Source organism: Salmo salar, chromosome 13 (genome assembly GCF_965601325.2).
Source record: "Salmo salar chromosome 13, fSalSal1, whole genome shotgun sequence".
Lineage (NCBI taxonomy): Eukaryota > Metazoa > Chordata > Actinopteri > Salmoniformes > Salmonidae > Salmo > Salmo salar.
Window position 1 is genome coordinate 16,403,481 of NC_138303.1, and position 13,655 is coordinate 16,417,135.

The following is a 13,655-nucleotide window of genomic DNA, read 5'->3' on the forward strand; positions in this document are numbered from 1 at the left end:
ATTTTCCCATGATGTCAAGCAAAGAGGCACTGAGTTTGAAGGTAGGACTTGAAATACATCCACAGGTACACCACCAATTGACTCAAATGATGTCAATAAGCCTATCAGAAGCTTCTAAAGCCATAACATCATTTTCTGGAATTTTCCAAGGTGTCTAAAGGCACAGTCAACTTAGTGTATGTAAACTTCTGACCCACTGGAATTGTGATACAGTGAATTAAAAGTGAAATAATCTGTCTGTAAACAATTGTTGGAAAAATAACTTGTGTCATGTACAAAGTAGATGTCCTAACCGACTTGCCAAAACTATCGTTTTTTAACAAGAAATTTGTGGAGTGGTTGAAAAATTTGTTTTAATGACTCCAACCTAAGTGTATGTAAACTTCCGACTTCAACTGTAGGTGATCACCCCCAGAGCCCATAGGTCCACCTCTTTGTCATAAGATTTCTGCTGCAGAAGCTATGGGGCTGCACACAAAATTAAAGAGAGGGTTTATGTGTGAGGTTCAAACTGCTTTAATTCTACATGATGAGGGTTCATATGGGATGTATGTATTTGGGGATCCTCACCCACATAAGCAGGGGGTCCACATGCAGTGGTGAGCACACTGCTCTTCCAACTTGGACAGGCCAAAGTCACTGACAATCTTGGAATCTATAGACAAAGTTTGATATAGTAAGTTCTCAGGCTGGGAGGAAAAATAATAATAACAATAATAACAACAACAACAATAATAATAATAACAATACTAACAACAACAACAATAATAATAACAATAATAATAATGATCACAATAATAACAACAATAATAATACTAACAATAATAACAACAACAATAACAATAATAACAACAACTACAATAATAATAACAATAATAATAATGATCACAATAATAACAATAATAATACTAACAATAATAATAATAGAAAGTCCACAATGGTTTATTGACAATAAAGCTGTATCTATCTATCTATCTATCTATCTATCTATCTATCTATCTATCTATCTATCTATCTATCTATCTATCTATCTATCTATCTATCTATCTATCTATCTATCTATCTATCTATCTATCTATCTATCTATCTATCTATCTTACCCCATCTATCTATCTATCTATCTATCTATCTATCTATCTATCTATCTATCTATCTATCTATCTATCTATCTATCTATCTATCTATCTATCTATCTATCTATCTGTCTGTCTATCTATCTATCTATCTATCTATCTATCTATCTATCTATCTATCTATCTATCTATCTATCTATCTATCTATCTATCTATCTATCTATCTATCTATCTATCTATCTATCTATCTATCTATCTATCTATCTATCTATCTATCTATCTATCTATCTATCTATCTATCTATCTATCTATCTATCTATCTATCTTACCCTATCTATCTATCTATCTATCTATCTATCTATCTATCTATCTATCTATCTATCTATCTATCTATCTATCTATCTATCTATCTATCTATCTATCTATCCATTTAACACTGCTACCAAACTATAAAACAGATCACCTTCGGGTCCATGCGTTAAATTATATTATAACAGCTAGAGGACAGTTGTACATTCAGGTCCCTGTGTAAAGTTGTTACGTTCCCCAGTTTCTGTGTTGTTGTGGGTTTGTATGTGTGTATTCAGGGAATGGCTTCCTGGATTCCTCACGCAGCTGATTGGTCGGCCCCATTGCTGATTGTAGCTCTGACCCCTCCCTCTCGTCAGGGGAAACAGCTGGCTCTTCAATTACCAACTCCTTCTACAGCTTGATAAAACCCAGTGCTCCTTTGTCAGAGAGAGAGTTTCTTTTTATGTCCTGTGTTGATTGTTGTGGCGGTCAGTAAAAGTTTTGGCGGTATTATTTTGTAGCTGCGCCTTCAGAGGTATGTGTATGCCAATAGGACTTAGTGTTTTTGGTTAATTACATTTTTCACTTAAAGTATTGGTAAATATTCTGTTTCATTTGTTCCGGGGGGGGAACGCGCCTTGGGAGTGTTTAATCAAGAAGCCTACGGGCATACGTCATCCGTAGTATTTATCTATGCACACTAGGTAAGACCTGGGCGGATCACCCCCCCTGTATTTGGTTAGTGTGCGCCAGGTGCTGCTAAAAATTAGGTAAGTAGTGGGAAGGCAGGGAAGTTACTGTAGGAGAGAGGACTCTTTAATTTGTACTTTCTTTGGTTCCGTCCAGCCCCTTTTCCCCACCTTACCGTATTAAGGAAGAATAAATTCCCTGTAAATTGTATTTTTCTGTCTGTCGTCCTTCCCCGCACCTAAGATCACATACTTTTTCACTCCACGGGGAGTTGAGATGTAGCAGGGTGTTGCGTTCCCTCCAAGAGGTGTACGTAGTAACATGTGATATTATAACAGCTAGAGGACAGTTGTACTTTCTGGTACCTGTGCACGATACCCAGCTGGTGGAGTTATTGGACTGCTTCCAGAACCTGCAGTAGGACATGGCAGGCATCTCTCTGTGTAGCTCCCCCTCTCCAGAATACAGTCCAGAAACTTGCCTCCTGTAACACTATTGTGACAAGCTTTTCATTTAGAGGTAAACACCGTAGCTCACTTATTATTTGACTTAACTTTTTTTCTTGGTGCGGGGACAAGCCTTCTATTGCAATGTGAAATATAAGCGATGCACAATCAATCTTAGATGACATAATTACTGGGCATCTAAAGTCAGATTCCACCACTCAGAGTCATAACAAAATAAAGTTTTGATGATGTCTCAAAGTTCTCCTCCATTGCCACCATGTTGGGATGGATGATTCTGGTAAAAAAAAAAAAAAAGTTTTGTATTTGTTAAACATGACACTAACCTGCGGAGCGCTGCATTCTCGTTCTCCAACATGCCCTCTTTTCCCTTTAGCACCCTCTTGCCGATACACTTGACAGCTACAAGTCTCATGATACGACAGTGCTGAGCCACCCGCACCTCAGAAATGGATCCCCTGAAACACCCCCACATATTATTAGTAACCGTTCATACAGGCTCTGAAACACCCCCACATATTATTAGTAACCGTTCATACAGGCTCTGAAACACCCCCACATATTATTAGTAACCGTTCATACAGGCTCTGAAACACCCCCACATATTATTAGTAACCGTTCATACAGGCTCTGAAACACCCCCACATATTATTAGTAACCGTTCATACAGGCTCTGAAACACCCCCACATATTATTAGTAACCGTTCATACAGGCTCTGAAACACCCCCACATATTATTAGTAACTGTTCATACAGGCCCTGAAACACCCCCACATATTATTAGTAACCGTTCATACAGGCTCTGAAACACCCCCACATATTATTAGTAACCGTTCATACAGGCCCTGAAACACCCCCACATATTATTAGTAACCGTTCATACAGGCTCTGAAACACCCCCACATATTATTAGTAACCGTTCATACAGGCCCTGAAACACCCCCACATATTATTAGTAACCGTTCATACAGGCTCTGGCTCTCATTGCTTTATTTTGGAAAATAATTATTCAATCATCTGATCCCGTCTCATGTTTCAGGGTTCCTCTGCTAAAGCATTTCAATACTTAATATCGGAAGAATGTGCCATGATAGCTGTAAACATCAAGGCATCAAGGTAATGGCTCTCACATAATTGTATGGCAACATATATTTGTAGTAAAGTGCAGTGTAAAGAAGCTTAGATCTGCCAAACTATAACACAGTCACTCTCCCAGCTTCTCTCAGATCAGACACTGTTGTGATGACCTATCCTTTCTTCCTGAATTCCTTCACCAGAGGCATTTTCAATAGGCTTTGTACAAAATACGATGCCTCCTTTATCTGACCAGCAATCATTAATTCACCATTCAAATGAAAGGCAATAAGGTTATTCAACCAATCCAATTACACTGGTAAGTTGTTTGGCTAAACATAACCTGGCTATGTCACTGAACAATGCACAGAACTGTCCATCACAATCACCACAACCTCTAGAATAAACACAAATGTAAATCTTTACTATTATGTTGAGAGTAGCACATATTTCATATTCTAAAGTGTTTTGAACTAATGTCTAACCAGCCAAATCCTTTTTAAAAAGGTGTTCAACTGAAATGTCCAGTATCTGTCATTACAGTATTCATGAGATAATTCTGGAAGTAATCAGTCACTCTTTATACTGCTTTGCAGGTTTCTGACAGCTGTACAGTCAACTCAGTCACTTCCCATCCAGTGGTTATGTCCATGCCAAATATGTCTGTACAAGGGATTCACTATTACATTTTCCAACAGTGGAGCCAAAATGTTAAAACGCAGAATTCAACTTCCCTTCAGGTGCATTTTGAATATATATTTTGATAGTGTTCAAAGGCTATTATATTAGCCCTAAATAGCATGGTAGGATGACTTGGTAAAATCTAATCTAACCTAATCCTAGCCCTCACAAATAAGAAATTATGATTCAAAGAAACTGTAATATATCTGGAAAGGCTGTGTCTATCTGTAAAGTGTTTGGTTATAAATAATAATATGGTGCTGTTTACCTGTTGATTGTGGTGGTGGATAATTATTCTCTCAACGGTCTTCACAGTTCTTCTCTCCATACCGATGTCACCACTCTCCCTAGCCTCTATGAGCTTTCATTGAAAATCAAACTCTTCTTTTTCTGAAGCATCCTTATCCACCCCTCCCACACTATCCACACAAAAGATGACTTTTTAAAAAGGATAGAGCAGAAGAAAAAAAACAGGTAAAGAGAGCAAGGGCGGAAACTGCCTCTCACAGTTATTCATTGCATCCGCTTCACAAGAACAAGCCGTGCTAGCAGCTTTACTGCCAAGAGGAACTACTCAGTTGAACATACCGTATGCAGTACATTTCTTTGCATCTGGTACATTAAGTTTGGTAACACTGTCTGAACTTTGTCCAATTTGTTTTATTATAATAAATGATCAGGTAGAAAGCAATGTGCACCAGTTTACTTGCAGGTTGTCTGAGCCTGTGAAGGGAGCACCGCAGACCATTAGCTATATTTACATGATGAAACCTGGCTTTTGTCTCTGCAACACCAACCTGCACTATCCTTCTATGGACACAGTGTTATCCAGTGAATCGATCTAATCCACCTGGCACAAAGAACTCAAACAAACCTCTCGGGCAGAAGAACAGTCTATACAACAGTCTGCATGCCTTTCACCACAGAGTAGCTGCTCAATAGAGGAAGATGCATTTACACAAAGGACATAGTCATGCTTTGGGAATGAAAATACAAACAAATAATTTAATTCATTATTGTGCCTAGTCTATCTGAAATCGAATGATATACGTATACTATTAGGAATATTATTTTAAATAAAATTACACTCCCTATTTATAATTTAAAATATGCTGTTAGACAAAGTAATTTCAAACTTCTAAGTGCTGTGTAGTATTCAAATTGTCCTGAGTGATAACTGATAACATCCAATGCTGTCCATTTAAATGTGAAGAATATTACAAAATTATCCCTCTGTGATGCTTGGACATGTAGCCACTAGGGAGAGACATTGTATCAATATGCTATCTTCATGTTTCAAGTACAACCTTTGAGAATGCAGAGGCTATCTGTAAACTCTTCATTATAACACGATCAGTTAAACTAGTACTAAAATCTGGTAAATTGGTACTAAAAGGCATCCTGACTTGCAGACAGGTTTCCTCCAGATTTCCCCAATAGATTTGGATTGTAAATGAGGCTAGGGGTTAGGGTTACGGCTAGGGTTGAGCCAGGGCGTGGACATGAAACCAGGGTTGTGACGACCCAAGGACCCTTGATAGCCCCTACTGCTTTTATATGGTCTCTGATGTTATTGTCCGTAATGTTGTGTCCCTGTTTTAGCTAGAAAGACAGATCTTCTACCTGTAACACATTAACAAAGCTGCTTCAGGCCCCTTCTCTTTCTCCAGAGGACACTAGACATTCCTCATCAGGAAATGTAAACTGGCAATTATCTTTATCCCTTCACAATCAACCCGTTTACAGCAAATAGTTTACCTTACCTGTGCAGTGTTCAGATTTCAAATATCATAAAATATATTTAGACGGCAACTATACCTTTCGTGTCGACGGAGGAACTCTAAAAGTCCATGTGTCATCTCTGAAGACTGTCTGCTTAGGAGGTTAACAACAAACCATTCTCTCTGGCTAAACTTGTGACCCATCATGATGAGGGGTATGTATTGGCAGTGGCACTCACAGCAATGAAAAATACTATCTGGTTATATATTTTACACCACATATGCAATTAAGCCAATTATTATTTTCATAGCATATCATACCAACGTAATGTTTTCAAGTGAGCCTGTCAGAGAACACTGAGGGGGAAAAAAAGAAGGAAAAAAAATTGTGGATCTGTCTTTCTCTCTCTCTCTCTCCCTCTATCCATAGTATGAATAATCAGTCACCATGTTCACTGCCACAAACAGTAGAGAACATACTGTACATGATGGGGATGATGTGCCGGTTATGATTTTAACACTACACACATTTACAGTAATACCTCTGTCATTGTATGAACATGTTATATTTAAAAAAGAGGAGAACATGGTGAGTCGGTGGCATGGCTATTTCCAAAGTGCCATAAAAGAAGAGGCTGTAACCTTTTCATGGCAGCTGCTCCTAAGTCACGGGTTGTATTCAGGACTAAACTTAGAGCAAAACATGGAAGAGTTACCATAGCAGTACCCCCACCTTGCCTTGGCATGGCTACCACGTTACCTCACACATCGTGGCTCTGACAAAGACATCCGGGCAACTCCCAACATATCTGTGTTTCAGCACGTTGGCTGTCCAATACACTTTCAACAACGGAGTGTGAGAATTACAAGCAGGAAATCACATACCGTAGTTGTAATCTCTCCTGTTACAATCTTAATCAAGGACAAGAGGTGGTGAAATGCATTGTAAGGGTAGCTATGTGCAGGGAACACTTCAAAGAATCGTTCAAACGTTCGTGTGATGGCAGAGGCTTGACTACCAACAAACTGAAACGTCAGGTTCATGAATTAAACCCACTGGACTATATAATGATCCCGTGCTCATGGAGAAGACAGAATGAAAACGTGCTTCTGAATCACTTCATTATGACCTGATGATCGAGTAAAACCAGAGCCACTGAAGTGAGATGAAGGAGACAGTTTCATGGCTTGCTCTCTGTTATTAAACGGTTATGTTTCAACATTGCCTACCTGTTTGTGGCACGCTCAATTTCAATAATACGCAAATAAACTATACACATGTATCTGTATGGCAGTAATACAGTGGGGTCTGAAATTATTGACACCCTTGATAAAGATGATCATAAATGACTGTATAAAATAAATAATTCAAATACTGAGCTATATTGTATGGTTAAAAAAAAAAAGGAAATTATATTATTTTTATACCAACACAATTGCTCAGAGAAATAGATTTTGTTTAACTAGTAACAGGTTTTTTTCACCCAAAAATGATTGACACCCTTAAAGATTCTTTGAAATAAAGTAATTAAAAGATGGATGCTATTATGATTATGGATAATCCTAAATGAATCATGAATAATAAAGAAGGAGAAAGTTACAGTGGGTCAAAGATCATACATGCTAAACTCTCACCATTAACAATAAAAGGGATCTTAACATGTCTCGGAGGTATGATTTTTCACCCTCTGTAACTTACTTACACATCATTATTCATGATTCATTGATGATTATCCGTAATAATGGTACCATCAACATTTATGTAGAAGTGTTTAGAAACCTATAATATTCTTATTTACAAAATTACCTAATACATTATTTACCATTGATTTCTAGTCGACACAAAATAATCAGAAACACAACCAAAATGAACTGCAAATGCATCCAATTAGTTTGTAGAGTTACAAGATTGATGTACTCATTGAGTGCTAGGAATATGAGACCAAATACTAAACTTTTGACTACTTTATTTCTAGGAATCTTTAGGGGTGTCAATCATTTTCACCCCTACCTTTTTGAGAGAAAATGACTTATCAAACAAAATCTCTTTCTCTGAGCAATTATATTAGTATAAAATACCGTAATATAATTTCCCCATTTTCTTTGCATACAATATAGATCAATATTTGAATTATTTATTTTATACAGCCATTATTGCTCATCTTTATCAAGGGTGCAGTGGTGTAAAGTACTTAAGTAAAAATACTTTGAAGTACTACTTAAGTAGTTTTTGGGGGATCTGTACTTTACTTCACTACATTCCTAAAGGAAATTATGTACTTTTTAATCCATACATTTTCCCTGACACCCAAAAGTACTCATTATATTTTGAATGCTTAGCAGGACAGGAACATGGTCCAATTCACCCACTTATCAAGAGAACATCCCTGGTCATCCCTACAGCCTCTGATCTGGCGGACTCAATAAACACACATGCTTTGTTTGTAAATTATGTCTGAGTGTTGGAGCGTGGCTCTGGCTATCCGTACATTTAAAAACATCAAAATGGTGCCGTCTGGTTTGCTTAATATAAGGAATTTGAAATGATTTATACTTTTACTTTTGATAGTTAAGCATATTTTAGCAATTACATTTACTTTTGATACTTAAGTATATTTAAAACCAAATACTTTTAGACTTTTACTCAAGTAGTATTTTACCGGGTGACTTTCACTTTTACTTGAGTCATTTTCAATTAAGGTATATTTACTTTTACTCATATATGACCATTGGGTACTTTTTCCACCACTGCAAGGCTGTTAGTAATATATATAGTAATATATATGCAGCAACAGTGTAGCCTAATTACTATCCCAAAAAATGTGTAATCTGTATTTTGAAACTCCTTGTGGTTGCTTTTTTTTTACCTGGAAATATTGTCCCAGACCACTCAGAAGCCTTCATTGTGATGTCATGTCAAAAACAGATATATCACTGTTCCCAGGAATAGCTCACCTATGTGGGGCATTCACAATTTCAAGAATTTACTACAATAATAAAATATACTGACAATGAAGACTTCTGAGTGGCCTGGGACAATAATTCAAAACATATTATAAATGCATGTATAATGCTTTATAAAAATGTTGACCTTCAATGTGACCGGTCACAGCAGGCAGGAGATCATCAGAATTGAAAGTGCAATGTTGTGAGAACAGCAGCTGGGTGACTGTCATGGTCCCAGATGGCACCATACACAGCGGAGTGTCTGACTTGGTACCATTAATAGAGGCAGTGGCGATTTTAGCATGTAAATCTTGGTGGGGCAAACTCCCCCCAAAAAATGCATGCATGCCAGCAAAGCCACTACACAACACAACACAACACAGCACAACACGAAACAATGCATTAATTGCACTATACCGGTGACAAATGGTTGGCACAAACTGTTAGGTCCTACATAAAGCTGTCCAAACAGCAGAGTCCCAACACCTTACCCCTGCTACACCTGGCAATCAGCGGAGCCTTGTCTGGCAGCGAAACAGTTAATTCAGCCTCATTTACAGCCTTTTAAAAAAACATAGCTGACATGGCTGACTTGTTCAAACAAATGTGGTTTCTACTGACAATTGAGATGTGCAAAGTATGGCATAAGGGAACGATGAGCGGATAAGAGGCAATCCGTAATTTCGATTAAGACGTTCATGAGAGAGTTAGGGCGGACGTAGTCAATATAACTAAACTCAGCAAAAAAAGAAACGTCTTCTCACTGTCAACTGCGTTTATTTTCAGCAAACTTAACATGTGTAAATATTTGTATGAACATAACAAGATTCAACAACTGAGACATAAACTGAACAAGTTCCACAGACGTGTGACTACAGAAATTGAATAATATGTCCCTGAACAAAGGGGGGATCAAAATCCAAAGTAACAGTCAGTATCTGGTGTGGCCACCAACTGCATTAAGTACTGCAGTGCATCTCCTCCTCATGGACTGTTCCAGATTTGCCAGTTCTTGCTGTGAGATGTTACCCCACTCTTCCACCAAGGCACCTGCAAGTTCCCAGACATTTCTGGGGGGAATGGCCCTAGCCCTCACCCTCCGATCCAACAGGTCCCAGACATGCTCAATGGGATTGCGATCCGGGCTCTTCGCTGGCCATAGCAGAACATTGACATTCCTGTCTTGCAGGAAATCACGCACAGAACGAGCAGTATGGCTGGTGGCATTGTCATGCTGGAGGGTCATGTCAGTATGAGCCTGCAGGAAGGGTACCACATGAGGGAGGAGGATGTTTTCCCTGTAACGCACAGCGTTGAGATTGCCTGCAATGACAATAAGCTCAGTCCGATGATGCTGTGACATACCGCTACAGACCATGACGGACCCTCCACCTCCAAATCGATCCCGCTCCAGAGTACAGGCCTCAGTGTAACGCTCATTCCTTCGACGATAAACGCAAATCCGACCATCACCCCTGGTGAGACAAAACCACGACTTGTCAGTGAAGAGCACTTTTTGCCAGTCCTGTCTGGTCCAGCGACAGTGGGTTTGTGCCTATAGGTGACATTGTTGCCGGTGATGTCTGGTGAGGACCTGCCTTACAACAGGCCTACAAGCCCTCAGTCCAGCCTCTCTCATCCTATTGCGGACAGTCTGAGTACTGATGGAGGGATTGTGCGTTCCTGGTGTAACTCGGGCAGTTGTTGTTGCCAGCCTGTACCTGTCCCGCAGGTGTGATGTTCGGATGTACCGATCCTGTGCAGGTGTTGTTACACGTGGTCTGCCACTGCGAGGACGATCCGCTGTCCATCCTGTCTCCCTGTAGCGCTGTCTAGGCGTCTCACAGTACGGACATTGCAATTTATTGCCCTCGCCACATCTGCAGTCCTCATGCCTCCTTGCAGCATGCCTAAGGCACATTCACGCAGATGAGCAGGGACCCTGTGCATCTTTCTTTTGGTGTTTTTTACCCCAAAAGAAAAACAGTCAGTAGAAAGGCCTCTTTAGTGTCCTAAGTTTTCATAACTGTGACCTTAATTGCCTACCGTCTGTAAGCTGTTAGTGTCTTAACAACCGTTCCACAGGTGCATGTTCATTAATTGTTTATGATTCATTGAACAAGCATGGGAAACAGTGTTTAAACCCTTTACAATGAAGATCAGTGAAGTTATTTGGATTTTTACGAATTATCTTTGAAAGACAGGGTCCTGAAAAAGGGGTGTTTCTTTTTTTGCTGAGTTTATGTGTTCAGCACTTTTGAAATGTACAGCGATAGAATTCAGAACATGGGTCGTTTTCCTATAGTGTTCTCCCTGTACACCAAGTCAGAAACGTAGGATATATAAAGGGGGCATATAAGCAGACAATGAAAGCTCTTACAATATTGATTATGACATTTCTTTAAAACAGGCTATAGGCTACATGTGCACCACCAAGTCAGAGCAGTAGGCTAAGTTATGAGGGGAAAAGGGACCAAATTATTAGAGTGAGGCACATGGGCTATTAACAGCTTACTACACAACATACACTTAGTATTACTTTTTTAACTACAGTATACATATCTCTCTGGAATATTACATCATTTATGCAGCAGCATACAAGACATGTTTGGACTCACCTTGTTGGGCTGTGCTCACTTGAACAGGAAGGTGGCGCGGCGGTCCTTTGGGGGCAAATTTTGTCACCAAACTTTGTCATCAAAGTCTGGCATTCTCTGGATTTATGGTGCTTTCCATACAAATGGGAAATCGAAAAACACAAGGTAAAATCATGACATCAGTGATCTTCAGGTTGGAGCTCTAGAAAGATGCCCAAGTTCCCGACTTGCAATTCCGAGTTGGATGACCGTTCAAAGTGTATTTTCCCAGTCGGAGCTTGTTTTTTTCAGAGTTCCCAGTTGTCTGGAACTCACTGAAGTCTGAGATTTCCCAGTTCCGAGTTTCCAGTTGTATTGAATGCTGCAGAAGTCATGCTGTCATGACAACATGGCCAATGTTGAATGTTTATCCTTTTAAGCTTGGAAAAGAGACCCTTAAACCCAGACTTGGACCACACACCCAATCCACTGAATAGCAGGCTAGTGATTTCTTTGCAATGCTTGCAGTTAGCCACTGATTTCTTCCAAATCAACTTGTTGTGTAATGTTTATGTCTAACGGCCGATGAGCATCGATATGTTTTCTCTATAATTTCTCTTCATTATTTCTCTTCATATGACAAGGATTGAAAAGGATTTGCCAGTCGGTTGTCGCCTTGATTCATGATGATGACTATTAGCTTGCAAGCTAAGATTTTGAAAGTATGATGTTGGCATGACCAGTCCAATCAAAACTACTGTAGATATAACGTGATTTGACATCATTTTATCTGTGGCCAATAACCTTGAGCCTTTTTGGATGGGCACTTCTAATGTAACTATATGGCAGCACCCAAGGGGCTTGAATTTTTGAGCTCTCCTCGTAGATTTTGTGGTGACGTAGTGTCCCCATGAGTTACAGAACACTGAGCCAATCACGGCGCACCTAGGAAACATTATCAACCCCTACGTGCCATATTTTCCGCTGGCTGCCCCACCACCACAGAAAGCACTGAGCTAGGCTGAAACAGATGCATTTTGGAGCTGCCTTACTCAAGAAAGCAAAAAAGAGAGCATGTTTGTATGCGGCTTTATTAACTCAAGTAATATTATTATTATTTTTTTTTTTAATTTTACATTGTTTGCATATGGATATGTGACACGTATTAATGCCAAAATAATATGCAAAACAGGCAAAAGTTTTTTTTAGCTGAACAGGTGGGGCTCAAAACAGTTGGCACCCTGCCAAAGTTCTGTAGTAAAGCAGTAGCTCAGACCAACAGTTGAAATACTAAACTGATTCGGTCTGTCAACATCCAACTAGTCCATCCACCAGGAGGACAGTAGGACTTATTTCCAGCATATATATGCCTTTACTTCCACCTCTGGAGGTTGTAATATACATACTGATGAACAATTTGACAAGATCAATCATATATAAATGGAATAATACAACTCACTTTGCATGTGTGTAAATAAAGCATGTATGTTCTCACGTGCCTTTGTCTTAGCTATCCTAGTATGGTAAACAACATTCTGACAATTAGTTATGTAACTTGGTAGGGGAGAATAATTTTTTATAGGTTACTTGATATACAATTCCTTCACCAATAACACTTTCTATGTACAACATATAGTATGGATGTTTCTAGTTTAAATAAAACTACCAGACATTCCAATGTTAACGTTTACACATAATTACATTTTTTGTCATTGCAGGTGTCTCCTTACTAATGGTATTGAGTTTAAAGACCAAATAGTAAAGTTTGATTGTCTAAATATTTTAAATTTACGATAAGATAAAGGCCCACTAATCATATGAGGAATGTTTTAGTGTCAGTCTGGTAATCTAACACTCATCTGACTCCCTTCAGCAAGTTGTAGCCTATAGCAGGGGCGCAACTTTGATTATAGAAGTGGGGGGGACATAATATATACATTTATCTAGATATATATTTATTTTTTTATACAGTCGGATAGACACTCCAAACAGCCTACCCGACCGCTCGGAGGCGTCCGCATGGTCCTAAAGCACACCGTTACCTCGTTTTGTATCACATTCCAATGATAAAACTGGGGGGGGGGGGGCAAAAATACAATTTCAGAATGTGGGGGGACATGTCCCCCGTCCCCAGTGAAA

The 13,655-nt window shown here is 39.1% G+C and overlaps 1 non-coding gene across 1 annotated transcript; it reads right to left on the reverse strand.

Moving 5' to 3' along the window:
- Positions 1 to 1,507: 1,507 nt before the first annotated feature.
- Positions 1,508 to 4,978, reverse strand: LOC106566516 (uncharacterized). The gene is made up of 3 exons (XR_014379989.1): positions 4,542 to 4,978; positions 2,845 to 2,976; positions 1,508 to 2,546 (listed from the first exon to the last, which is right to left on the reverse strand). It is a non-coding gene; the product is annotated as an uncharacterized LOC106566516 (transcript).
- Positions 4,979 to 13,655: the final 8,677 nt, after the last annotated feature.